The sequence below is a fragment of the Miscanthus floridulus genome, chromosome 6, assembly GCF_019320115.1.
Source record: "Miscanthus floridulus cultivar M001 chromosome 6, ASM1932011v1, whole genome shotgun sequence".
Classification (NCBI taxonomy): domain Eukaryota; kingdom Viridiplantae; phylum Streptophyta; class Magnoliopsida; order Poales; family Poaceae; genus Miscanthus; species Miscanthus floridulus.
This window is the reverse complement of record NC_089585.1, coordinates 39,938,046-39,950,964: the sequence shown is the minus strand read 5'-3', so window position 1 is coordinate 39,950,964 and position 12,919 is coordinate 39,938,046.

The window sequence follows — 12,919 nt, the reverse complement described above, 5'->3', positions numbered from 1 at the left end:
TCATTTATGAATTAAAACTAGGTAACAAGGTAGATATGGAAAAATAAGGTTAGTAATGCACCAATTAGGTTTCCACTTGACTCCTGATCACTTAATGCAGTATAGAAAAGCAAACACGATAAAATTTGTAAAACACAAGGTATGGTTAAATGCATCTGGGGCTTGCCTTCGTTGATAGAAAAGTTAGGTTCTTGCGACTGTTCCACAAGTATCAGATCTGACCTCAATAGATGGATTAACCTCCTCCGCAACTTGATTAACTACCACGTGTTCACCTTCGTTCACTACACATAGTAACAATACCATATTTAACATGATGCGGGATACAAAACATGATGCTTGATGATGGATGCAAAATTAACAACTCGAATACAACTTTCCTTCGCGGTACAGTTGCAAGTCAAACTAACTAAACCTTTTTTGTAACACATACATCAATTGCCAAGGATCATTATCAACTAATGACCCAAGGTCATCACTCAATCCAAAATTTCAAACAAAACCTAAATCATTAAAGGTTACTATTTGCTTTTATGAATTAATTATTTAATTCAAAATTATGAAATAAATCAACTTATTCTAATTGAGCTCAATTTTTTTTGTAAATGTTCATCACATGATAACTAAGTGGCAAAACAATTTTCATAATTTTTGGATAATTAATTAAGCCTAGAAAAATCATGGAAACCCTATTTATTAATTAATTGAGCAATTTTTATCACATTCAAAACTTGCTGAAAAATAACATTTCCTATTTTTCCTAAATAGTATTCATCACAGAGAGGTCACACAAAAATTTTCATAATTTTTGGAGCTATAAATAAATCTACACAAAAATAACAAATTACAACACTATTCAAACATTTCAGAAAAGGAGAAAATTCATTTTTTAACTTCACAGTCGCTGACAGGGTGACCCCACATGTCATCCCTGACCTCTAGCTTTGACCACGACGGCGACTGCGCTGACCGACGAAAACTCACCGACGGTGAGACCAACGATGACAGCCAAAGTACCAAAACACTTCCCACACCACCCCAGCATCGCTGGAAGGCACTAACTTGAGCAATTTTAGCAAGTTTCGAGCTTGGCGTCAGCCATGGCGGACGCGGTGGCTCGGCGATGCCACACCGACAAAACAAGGCCAGTAGAGTGTAAACAAAAGGCATGGGAAGGTTCAGCAGCTCACCACGAACACATTGAAGCAAGGAGCGAGACCAGAGAAGCAACGGTGACATGGGTCGACGTACACAGCGGCCATGGCGGAGCAAACTTCGGCGACGGTGGTGCTCAGGCGACTGTGATGGACAAAATGAGCAATCAACCAGTCATAGAGCACCATAGCATCGAGACGGAGCTATAGATACACAAAGCAAAGACAACAGCTCACCGAGAGCGCTGGCCACGACGGCGCAGGCATGACAGAGAGGTTGCTGGCCGCAAGGAAGAAGGGTTCGCACCGTGGATTCCTGGTGAAATCAAGCGACCACAGTTGGATGGCTAGGTGCACAAGGAGTAGGCGAAGCTATTGAGTGCTTTGCTATGATGGTGGAGGCACTACAGCGATGGTGCGAGCTCGCCGGAGATGAGCAAGGGCAACGGGAAAAAGTAGAGCAATGAAAGGAAGGTCGGCGACGACGTCTGAGCTTTATAGAGCGGCCAAGAGATCAAGGAGGTGACATGTAGTGGCATTCTCCATGCCAGCGTGAAGCCAAGGGCGGCCACAGGCGCGTTTGGAACCAAGCAGAAGGTCGCCGGCAGTGGGGCGGTGGTCGTGACACTGTTCACTATAATTACATAATTGCCATTTATTTTAAAATCCAAATTACTCCCAAATTTGTATAACAACTCAAAAATATCCAAAAATAAAAGTTGCTCAAAATTCAAAGTTCTACAACTTTTCTTTTATAACCACCCCCTAATTCAGTCTACATTTTGAAATGAAATTTTGAATTCGAATAGGGGACATTTAACGAATTACGCCTTTTAAAATTACTTCAAATTTTTCATAACAACTTTGAAAACTCCAAAAACAAACTTCGTATAACTTGATAAGCTCTACACTTTTGCTTTTAGGCTCAACCCCAAAATATGCTTAGATTTTGAAATGAGTTTTCAGGGTAGGATTTAAGTACTGAAAATCAGGGTTTTCTTGAAAATTCAAATCCAAACCAAATTTTGAACTTGGTTCAAACAATACAATTCAACACATACCATATAAAGGTAAACTTGTTTTAGTGTATGCATATCAAAATTTTCACTAAATGCCAAATGCTTTGCAATGCATGTGATGACATGGCATGTTTTAGTATTTAAACACCCGAGGTGTTACAACCTCGGGCGAGTCAGGAGAATCGGTACCTTGTCCGAGGCCTCGTGGTTTCCTTCTAGGCTAAGCCCGCTTCGGGTGAGCCTGGATATTGTTCGAGGTGGGCTGGGCGGTCCAGCCGAGCCTCGGATAAGGTGGGGCGTCTGCCGGTGGTCGTCTCTTGGCTTCGATTTTTACAAGGTCTAAGCGATTTTTTTCGGTTGTTGCTTTGGGGACCCCTTTCTATGGTACCCGACAAGATCCATCAACATTAAATCATTCTGTTACAAGGATGACCCTTTCATTCTCATGATACAAGCAAGGAAGATTTTTTATCTGCAGGACACCTCCTTGGGCAATGATTGGTGGCTCGTGCAGAGGTTCGAACATAGGGATATGTATGACGTGAATGAAATAGAGCTTATAGTGCACCAATATGATCACTATTCTAACAATGAGCATGAAGTTCTACTGGGTGATGGTGATCAGGTTATGCACAAAGCTAGACATGGTGGAGAAGGCACTATCATTCAAGCCTAATTTAGAAGACCTTCTAAGAGATAAGAGGAAAACAGTTGGCATACTATGGTGGCAGAGATCACATGTCTGGAGATGATGATGACTTGTAGGAGATTTCATGTATAATCTTTGGGAGAACATGTATTCCTAAAACTGCACTTTGCTTTGGATTTCTAGCTTTGTATTTCTGAACATGTTCGGTATGCTCAGTTGTTATAAACTTGTGCTTCAGTGGACACATAGGCTTTGTCTGCTGGTGTTAGTACTACACTATCTGGACTGTCTATTGTGTACATGACTATTCCATTGAAATGCAACTAGTACTTGTTATAGGTTCATATACACTGCATAAGCCATTGACATAAAGCATTCCTTTCACACAGCATGCTTCAACCACTATGATGAGATCATTAATCAGTTTGACTAGCATGCCAAGCACATATACTAATACATGTCTAGTTTACCAAACTGAGGCACAAAGCAACCCTTCCACGGTTGCCAATAGTGAATTGGATGCAGGAGGAAAGCCTCTGTAGTTATTTCACTCCAAAAATGCAGTCACAATAGTCGAGGGACAGACTGAAGAGTGAAGAGGAGTTGCTTTCATAAGCAATTTCTCTTGGTTGGTTTTGTAGAGGCATGCAACAGCTAGCTAGAGATGGCTACACTTTTTATTATCTGATAAGAGATCAAATGGATAGCAGGCAGACTTTTTGGCGTGTGCAGTAAAAAATGCAACAACTATGCCTCCTTTGTTGTGCATTAGATCGAGGCGAACACTTGTCCAGATGGACTCCTTGCTGCTATGGTTCTTGCAAATTCAACAAATTTTATCAAAGACATGAGTTGGGTTCACCTCAGATCAAAACCACTCATGACTACTACCACTACTGATACATTTTTTATTCACCAAACCAAGGCACAAAGGTATCCTTGCATGGTTGGCAAGAGTGAGAAGTGTTTGACCTGGTCAGATGGACGTTACTTTGTGAACCAAAATGTTTGCACAAATGTGCAGTTCCATCTAACCATAAGAGGAGAGAAGTGCCATCCCACTACTCAAAGGCATCTAGCTATTACCTAGACATACTAGTTCTAGCTACAGATGATTAACATGACTTCACACGAGGTAGCATACTAGACCTCTCTACCATAGCGAACCTGGCACGATGGTACCAAATGTATGGCCATTGGACTTTCTAGTCTAGGCGAGACTTGTTTAGATGAACACCTCATGGCATGGTTGTTGCAAGTTCAACAAATTTTATCAGATACATGCGAACAAGATGAGTTGGGTTCACCATAGATATGTGCACAGTAGAATTTCAACACCTATGGCTACTCTATTCTACATTTAGGCCAGGATTGCTCCTCTCAAAGAAACCTTATGCGGTTGCCGAGAGCGAAGTGACAAGTTGGGTTCAACATAGATCAAAGCCACTACATGACTACTACTACCACTACTGATACATGTTTGGTTCACCAAACTGAGGCACAAAGCAACCCTTATGTGGTTGGATTAAGATATGTCCAGCCTATTTAGGTTTACAATGCTCAGACCATCATGTGCTGCACAAAGATAATGGTAAATGATACTTTGTGAACCAAAATATTTACACAAATGCACACATTACATGCATAATAAGAGGATATTAGTGCTACTAGATTGAAAGATAATGGCAAACCAGACTTCATGTATATGTGGATTATTGCAATGATATGAGTTCAGCCTACATAACCATGACTTCATTTGCCATAATAATAAGAGGAGAGCAGTGCCATCCCACTACTCAAAGTCATCCAACTACTACCTAGACATACTATTTCTAACTATAGATGATTAACATGACTTCATACTAATTCTAATGGCACTTGGCAGCAAACTAGTCCTAACTACATATGTTGACATGACTTGATACTGCTAATGAGGAGTGCCATCCCACACCTCTACGCAAGTCATGCAACAAGGGCACCAACAGGTATGAACAAAATCTAACACCTGCAAGGTAAACCAGCCTTGGTTGAAGCCAGCAAATCTCTCCACCATAGCAAACTGGTGTGGCCAGACAATCCCTTTAGGCCATCCAGCCTTGGTTCCTAGCCAGGGCGCGATGGCGGGCAACATTCTTGTCGTTGGTGTAGGTGCCAGTCTAGGGGAGCATGTGCCCTCGCCAGCACATGTGCCCTATCATCGGCCTTGATCCAACCATGGGCCTTATAGTTGGGTAGACTGGGGCACACCTAGGCCACCATATGGGCTGATGCACAAGAATAGATTTGGGCCCAGGAGAACAGGCATTGTGTAGCCGTGCAGACGATCATCCTCTGAGTCCATTATGACATAGCCTAGAGAGCCATCAAACTCAAACTCAGTGTCGACCAAGATGTTGGCCATGGCCTCAGCCTCAGCCAAGATATCGGCCTCATCGTTGGCCTCGGCCTCATCGTTGGCCTTGGCGGATGGCGAAGGGGACCACGACGGTGCTAGGTGACCCACCCACGTGGGGAGCAGATCTGGTGACAGCGAGGGTATCCCGGTGATGGCAAGCAGGACCACACCTTGGCCTAGCCATGGCGAGTGAACCACCGGTGCTAATGGCGTTAGCATCATCATTGAGGACGATGGGGAGAGCAGTAGCCTAGGAGATGGCATGAGTCTCAGTGATGGGAACACCGATCTACGGGATCTGGACGTCGTCGCTGCCTTCGCTGACACCAACCCGAGGTGCGCCATCGACCCTGTAACACCCTTGTGTTAAGCATTGCAGTTGGCACTTGCATTTCATGAGCACAAGAATCGTCCAAGCATTCATGAGCATGAGCATATAGAATTTTATCTTATTCTTTACATATTATCACATGTGATGTTGATTGTATACATGCATATGCTTGTGATCATGTATGACCAATGCAAGAGATGGTTGTGAGGTCACAAAAACACCTTAGACATGTCTAGCATGGTAAATGGAATAATGTTTGTATTCATGACATGGGCCAATTTTACTTCTAAGTCCTAGTTTACTCATAATGTCATTTTCATGATCCTACTTTGACTAAAGTTGAACTATAGCCTAGAGTGTTTGCATGGTAGTATATCCTTAATAAAAGTTATAGTTCTTGACATGGGTAACAAACTTTGTTTTAGGTCCATGAGCTAATTCAGTGCCTAACATAATAAAAAATGGCTCCAAAGTAGCAATGAAATGTTGTTTCTAGACTTCAAAATTTTGCCAAGCCAAAATGACGATTTTAGTTTCAAGTGCACCACTTTGGAGCTCTATAGTTTGAAAACCATAGCGATTTCGGCAATGCTTCTTAAAGCAAAGTTGGATATCTCACATAGCTCTACAACTTTCACTCATACTATTTTCACTAAATCATCATGGATTAGGAGTTACAGGTGCACGAAGTCACTCTATCAGTCGGCTCCTTCACCCGTGTGAACTAGCTAGGGCAGCAGCCGTCGTGGCCGACCGGCCATAGGCCACGGCTGCCACTTGGTGTCCATATGCTGGCGTTGGCCCCGTGCGTCAGTCCAAAGTGAGCAAAAGAGGGCATTGCATCGTGCTCGCTCATTCTCTCATGCTCACTCTCTCTACCTCGCCTTGCTCTCGCTCTCTCTCTCCCACAGCCGAGCAGCGCCATCGCCACCAAGCTCCGCCATGTCGGCTCACCGTCATTGCTTGCACCTCCATCTGATCCATCACACTCACAGCTCCACCATCATCTTCTCTACCTCCCTGACCCACCATTGTCATCAGTTTGAGCCAAGGTATAGCCACATTGTGCGTCGTCATCGCCGCCATGGCCATGGAGCGCCGCCGAGCTCCGAGCTCACCGTAGCCAGCCATATCCATAGCTCCTCCTACCTTTTTCTCCCCTGGTCTATCATTGTCTTTGGTCCCAATAGCTCACGTCATAGTCAGTTTAACCGCTACCGCCATTGCCACGCAAGAATGTGCGACCGCACCGTGCGTGTCCGCCATGGCTATGAGCTTAAGCTCATCATGGCCATCCCTAACTTGACTCCGTCGTCCCCCTCTAGCGCGCATTGCCATAGTGCCATGAACCCTAGAACCATCCCTAAAGATGGAGACCTACCTTTGACCACTGTCTCATCGGAACAGCGACACCATCGCCGTGCTCTGTGCGTCGCCTAGTTGTTAGTTAGGGTTTTGAATTTTTCTTTATTTATTTTTCTAGATTTTGTTGCAAACTTAAAAAAATTCATAACTAGAGCTAGGAATGTCCAAATTGTGTGAACCAAATTTTTTTATGTTCATCATGAAGTGTACTATTTGATAAAAATATTGAACCTACTATTGGGGATATTTTTCTAGGGGAATTAAATTGAGCAATTAAGTGCTTCTAAAATAGTTTCTATCTTTTAAAATGCATATCTTGAGCTAGGGAAGTGCAAAAATTGTAATTCCAATTTTGCTAGTCTTGTGTTGACATGCTCTAGATAGGAAAAATACTAAACCTATAGTAGGCATACTTGGAATATGGTCCTCCTATTTAATCTTAAATAATTACAAGTTTCTAGTGAAAATAAATGGGGTATATACATAACTTATGATCATACAAATTTTTACACAGCGTTCTTAAGCTAGGATGATAGTAAGAAAAATATGAAATCTAGTTGTTTGGCACTTTTCACAAGGTTAAACTATTTTTGCTAAAATAAGCCTATGTAACTTGTCATTTTTGTAGAGGTTGCTATGCTTATCCAAATGGCATGAAATTTGTATAGTAGACTATTGGGGTCATATGTAGGCAACTATAATTTCTCAGAATTTATTGAGCACTAGAAGTATTTATCCTTTAGATCACCTTATTATATAAGGAAATTAATAAATGCACATAAGTAAATTATTTAGGGCTTAACCATGATGTTTTCTATGGTTCTTGTGATGCATATGATTTGTTGATATTAGTAGTTGTGCTTAGAATTGATTGGTTATAGGCAGCTACTTAATCATTGCTTTATAATTCAACTCGATGGCTATAGGTGTAGTTTCTGTTGTATTGACAAATTCATGATGATAGTGACTTTTCCTATTAAACTTGTTAATAATTAAGTTGTAGGCAACTTACTCATCTTACTTGTTGTCGATAGAATATCATCGGTAGTCCTCTGAGGGGTATGCCATGAAGGTATATTGATCGGTAGAGGAGCGTGAGATCAAGAACAAGGCAACAGAGATACACGAGTTAGACAGATTCAGGCCGTCAGTATGATGTAATACCCTACTCCTATGGTCTGTTGGTTTGTATTAGCTATCATATGATATTGCATATCTACTAGATGTATGTATCTTGATGTAGCCTGTCCGCTAGGGGACCCCTACCTCTCCTTATATAGTCTGGAGGGGTAGAGTTACAAGGAAAGTATCCTATTTGGTACTATACAATATCTTGCGGTGCACGCCGAGTAGTGTTGTGCACGCCTTGATCTTGTGGGCTGGGCCACCTCTGATGATGCGGCCCATGTCTTGTCTTGAGGATACTAGGGGCCATACCCCCATAGCTAGTCCCTGAGCCTGACAGTAGGTGCCGTAGTCACATGGTGCTAGGGTCCAAAAGTAGAAGACCAGCTGAGTAGGCTGCTAGTCCCCGAGCGTAGCCACTGAGATGAGAAAAGCATACATTCACCGCAAGGTGAAGCGTGCCCACTTAGTCCCCGAGCCTGCTAGAAGATGAAGAATGAATCTTGTAGCAGGGGTCAAAGAAAAAGAAGTCTGAAAGCTTGCCGACATTGTCTGACATGCGCGTATCAAGGCCATAGACGTGCTGCCCAAGATCAGCACCCTGATCCAAATAGCATGGAGCAGCTTGATAGCACACCGATGAGACATAGCAAGATCCAACCACCAAAGGAGCACTGAGGAGTCCCCGGTGCTACTGGCGATGTCCTAGCACTGAAGAGTGAGGAAGTCCCCAGCATCATTGGCAATGTCCGAGCACCGAGGAGCAAGGAGTTCCCTAACATTGCTAGCAACTGATCGAGAACCTAGTAGCGAGGAGTCCCCGATGAAGCTGGCGAGGTTCGAGCACCGAGAAGCGAGGAGTCCCCGGCATCGCTAGCGATGTCCAAGCACCGAGGAGCGAGGAGTCCCCGGCATCATTAACAATGATCGAGCACCAAGGAGCAAGGAGTCCCCGGCGTCACTGATGATGTCCAAGCATCAAGGAGCGAGGAGTCCCCAGTGTCGCTAGTGATGTCCGAGCACCGAAGAGTCCCTAGCATAACTGGTGATGTCTGAGCACCGAGGAGTCCCCATCATAGCTAGCAATGTCTGAGCACCGAGGAGCGAGGAGTCCTCGGCGTTGTTGGCGATATCTGAGCACCGAGGAGTCCCCGATGTAGCTGGCGATGTCCAAGCACCGAGGAGTCCCCAGCGTAGCTGGCGATGTCTGACCACTGAGGAGCGAGGAGTCCTCGATGTTGCTGGCGATGACCAAGCATGGAGGAGCGAGGAGTCCTTGACGTCGCTGGCAACGTCCGAGCATCGAGGAGCGAGGAGTCCCCAATGATGCTGGCGATGACCGAGCACTAAGGAGCGAGGAGTCCTCGGTGTCCCTGGCGATGACCGAGCACCGAGGAGTGAGAAGTCCCTGACATCACTAGCTGATGACCGAGCACCTTGGAGTGAGGAGTCCCCGGCATCACTGGCAATTACCGAGCACCAAGGAGTGAGGAGTCCTTGGCGTCGCTGGTGATGACCGAGCACCGAGGAGTCCCTGGTGTCGCTAGCGATGATCGAGCATCAAGGAGTTCCTAGCGAAGCTGGCGAGGTCCAAGCACCGATGTAGCTAGTGACGCCCAGTGTGGTGAAGTGTGCCCACTTAGTCCTTAAGCATGAAGAAATCGAGAGCCGAGGAGTCCCCGACGTAGCTTGGCAATGAAGCACGAGCTGACAAACTATCTGGTCAACTTGGTCAGCGGCGAAGTGAGCAATGACTAGAAATGACCAGCGAATAGTCCGATCAACTGGTTGGTGACAAAGTCGATGAACCAAGCAGGTCCGACCAGTCGATCGGTGGAGAAGTCCGAGCACCAGGTGGTTCGATAACCTGGACTGATGATCCTACAATACAAACATGTAGAATAGGTAGTACATGATGTAAAGATATATGAACTCCAGAGAAAAAATAGCATATGTAGCTTGGCGATCAGTTGGAGCGAAGATGTATTTAATATAAACCACCCAAACAGTTAGTGTGTAGCTGAGTCTCTAGCCCTAGCTAGCCTGTTAACCATAACTGTGGAGCATGGAGCCCATGCATGTGTAGGAGGAACAGGCGCCACTAAGGAGCCAGAGATAGGGCCATCTCTAGAGGTGTCCGAGCATCAACATGACTGTTCGAGGGTTTGAAAAATCATTTGGAGAGCAAACATGGAGAAAACAGCTTGGAGAAACATTATGGCGATTAACGAAGATTAGAGAATATTTAGAAAAATATTAAAGCATGACTTAGCTTTAGACAGAATGACTGGTCAATGGCGTATGGCGCTATCTGGTCAGTGAGAGGATGGATGTCTTCAACCTGGTTGATGAATTTGCCCCTTAGGGCATCTTGGAAGGTGGCGATGATGTTGGTGAACCCGAAAGGTAGGGCCATAACCCCCAGAGTTTCCTGAGCAGCCTTTGATAGATCTGGATCAGAGGGTGGTCGGCGCTGAACTAGAGTGTCCAGAGCCGATTCAGTTATGGAGAGGCAATCAGTCGAGCTTCAGATCAACCCGATCGATGGATACGATCAGATCATCAGTTGTTGATCTACCTCCTCTGGTAGCGAGGAAGTAGGCAACGAGTTGCTGATGAAGGCAACCTTGGGGGTGGTTCTGAGATTGGATCTACAGTCGTAGGTGCAGGGATGATCGACACAGAATTGACCTATGCCAGGCTCGAGGAGCTCTCCGACTCCATTAGCATTGATGATCCAGGAGATCAATTCGACCGTGAAGATCTAGGCCAGGCTGTGGGAGGGACAAAGAGCTTGCAGAAAAAGCCATCTTATTCGACAAGGAAACAGCATGCAAGCCCCTACCTGGCGCACCAACTATTGATAGAATATTATCGGTAGTCCACCAAGGGGTATACCACGAAGGTAGATTGATCGGCAGAGGAGCGTGAGATCAAGACCAAGAAGGCAATAGAGACACATGAGTTAGATAGGTTCAGGTCATCAATATGACGTAATACCCTACTACTGTGGTCTGTTGGTTTGTATTAGCTATCGTATGATATTATGTATTTGTAGATGTATGTATCTTGATGTAGCCTATCCGCTAGGGGACCCCTACCTCTCCTTATGTAGTCTAGAGGGGTAGGGTTACAAGGAATGTATCCTATTTGGTACTATACAATATCTTGTGGTGCACGCCCATGTCTTGTCTTGAGAATATTGGGGGCCATACCCCAACACTTGTCCTAAAAATTGATAGCTATAGGGTAAATGGTTTAAGATTTATAGCTGTTAGAAGTCTGCTATTAGATTTGCTTGTCCTCAGGACAGATCTAGAAGATTGAATTGTTTGATCCAGATAGCTACTAAATCACCTTAAGATGATTAAAAGAAAGTTGTAGGAAATTTCATAAGCTTTCCAGAAAGTCCACAACCATATTGTTTGGATATGTATAACTCTAGTTATGGTCAAAACAAGTGGCTACTGTCTTGCAACCCTAGAAAATATTTAAATAGGTGCTTGTTTAATTACTAGAGAGGAGATATGCACCTACCTAGTAAAAGAAAATTTATCATGTTATCACTTTAATACATTACTGTTAAGGACACTTATGAGAATGTATTTTATCATATCATATCATCCATGTCATTATCTATGCATCCATGATATCTTATTTCATGCTCATACATATAGGATCGCCCGAAGGAGTAACCATACTAGAATTCGAAGAAGAGGCAGAGGAGAATCAGGGGACACCACAACCTGCAGCTCCTAAAGGCGAGGAGCCTAGATACTGAGGAACTTTTGGAGTGCCCTGACCACCGACCCACTTCTTTCCTGAAAGGCAAGCCACTGAAGCATTATAAGCCTCCTATGTTTTATAAAATATCACTTGAGTCCTTTATGTTTGATGCATTAGGTTATAAGAGTTGATCAGAAACACTTGATGCATAGAACTACCTCAGTCCAAAAGTGTACCTTGAATCCTATGTAGGTCTAGGATCGAATAACTAGTTAGCAATGCTTAGCTTGATAGAAGTTGGGTGATTTCCTGTCACCTACAAGATATATGTGTACACTGAACCACGGTTGGCTATATTTGCTATCATGTAAAAGAACCATGGGAGGTTGTAAATCAAGGCTGGACAGAGTCTATGTTGTAGGTTGAACACATGTGATTCCATCTATGCCGATTAAGGACCGCATCAGTTATTGGTCCTCGGTCATTTTGAACGCATGCCTCTCACTTAGCTAGCCTGGATAACTCGTTCTGACCAGTGAATCTGAGTAGCTCAACTCTAAATAGACCTTGTTCTATCAAAGTGCGCATACTAGAGGCAGTAAGGATGTGTGGGGATCTAGGTGTGAGGCCAAGGGCATGTTAGAGTCTAGATCGACCTAGCATCCGGAAGTGTCCCTGAGGGTGTGGTGCGGATCGAACCCGCGAATTGGACCTGAGTTGTACCAAAGGTGACCTAAGGCTACCATGGTTAGTAGACCTAGGTTTGTATTTGGAATACTACCAAGCTAGTTGCAATCAATTCAAATCACCGTCTCTCCCGGATAGTGAGAAACTTGACTAAGCTTTCTTCTATTGTAGTGATAATGGCAAGTGGAATGGTTCTGAGAATGATATAATAAACTACTATGGTTACTATTGTTCTATCACTATGGATATACCACATGTTTGGCATAGGTTAGTTGCTAATCTAGAGATGGAAAGCTATAATTAACTTGATGACCGAATTATAAAATGTATAGCTGAATTAGTGGCTTTTTATGCAAAATATTGTCAAGCTAGCTCCACTTATAAAGCCTTGCATGATCCTTGGAGTCACTTTATTTTTGGTTTATGATAGGTAAGTCTAGCTGAGTACCTTCTTGTACTCAGGGTTTA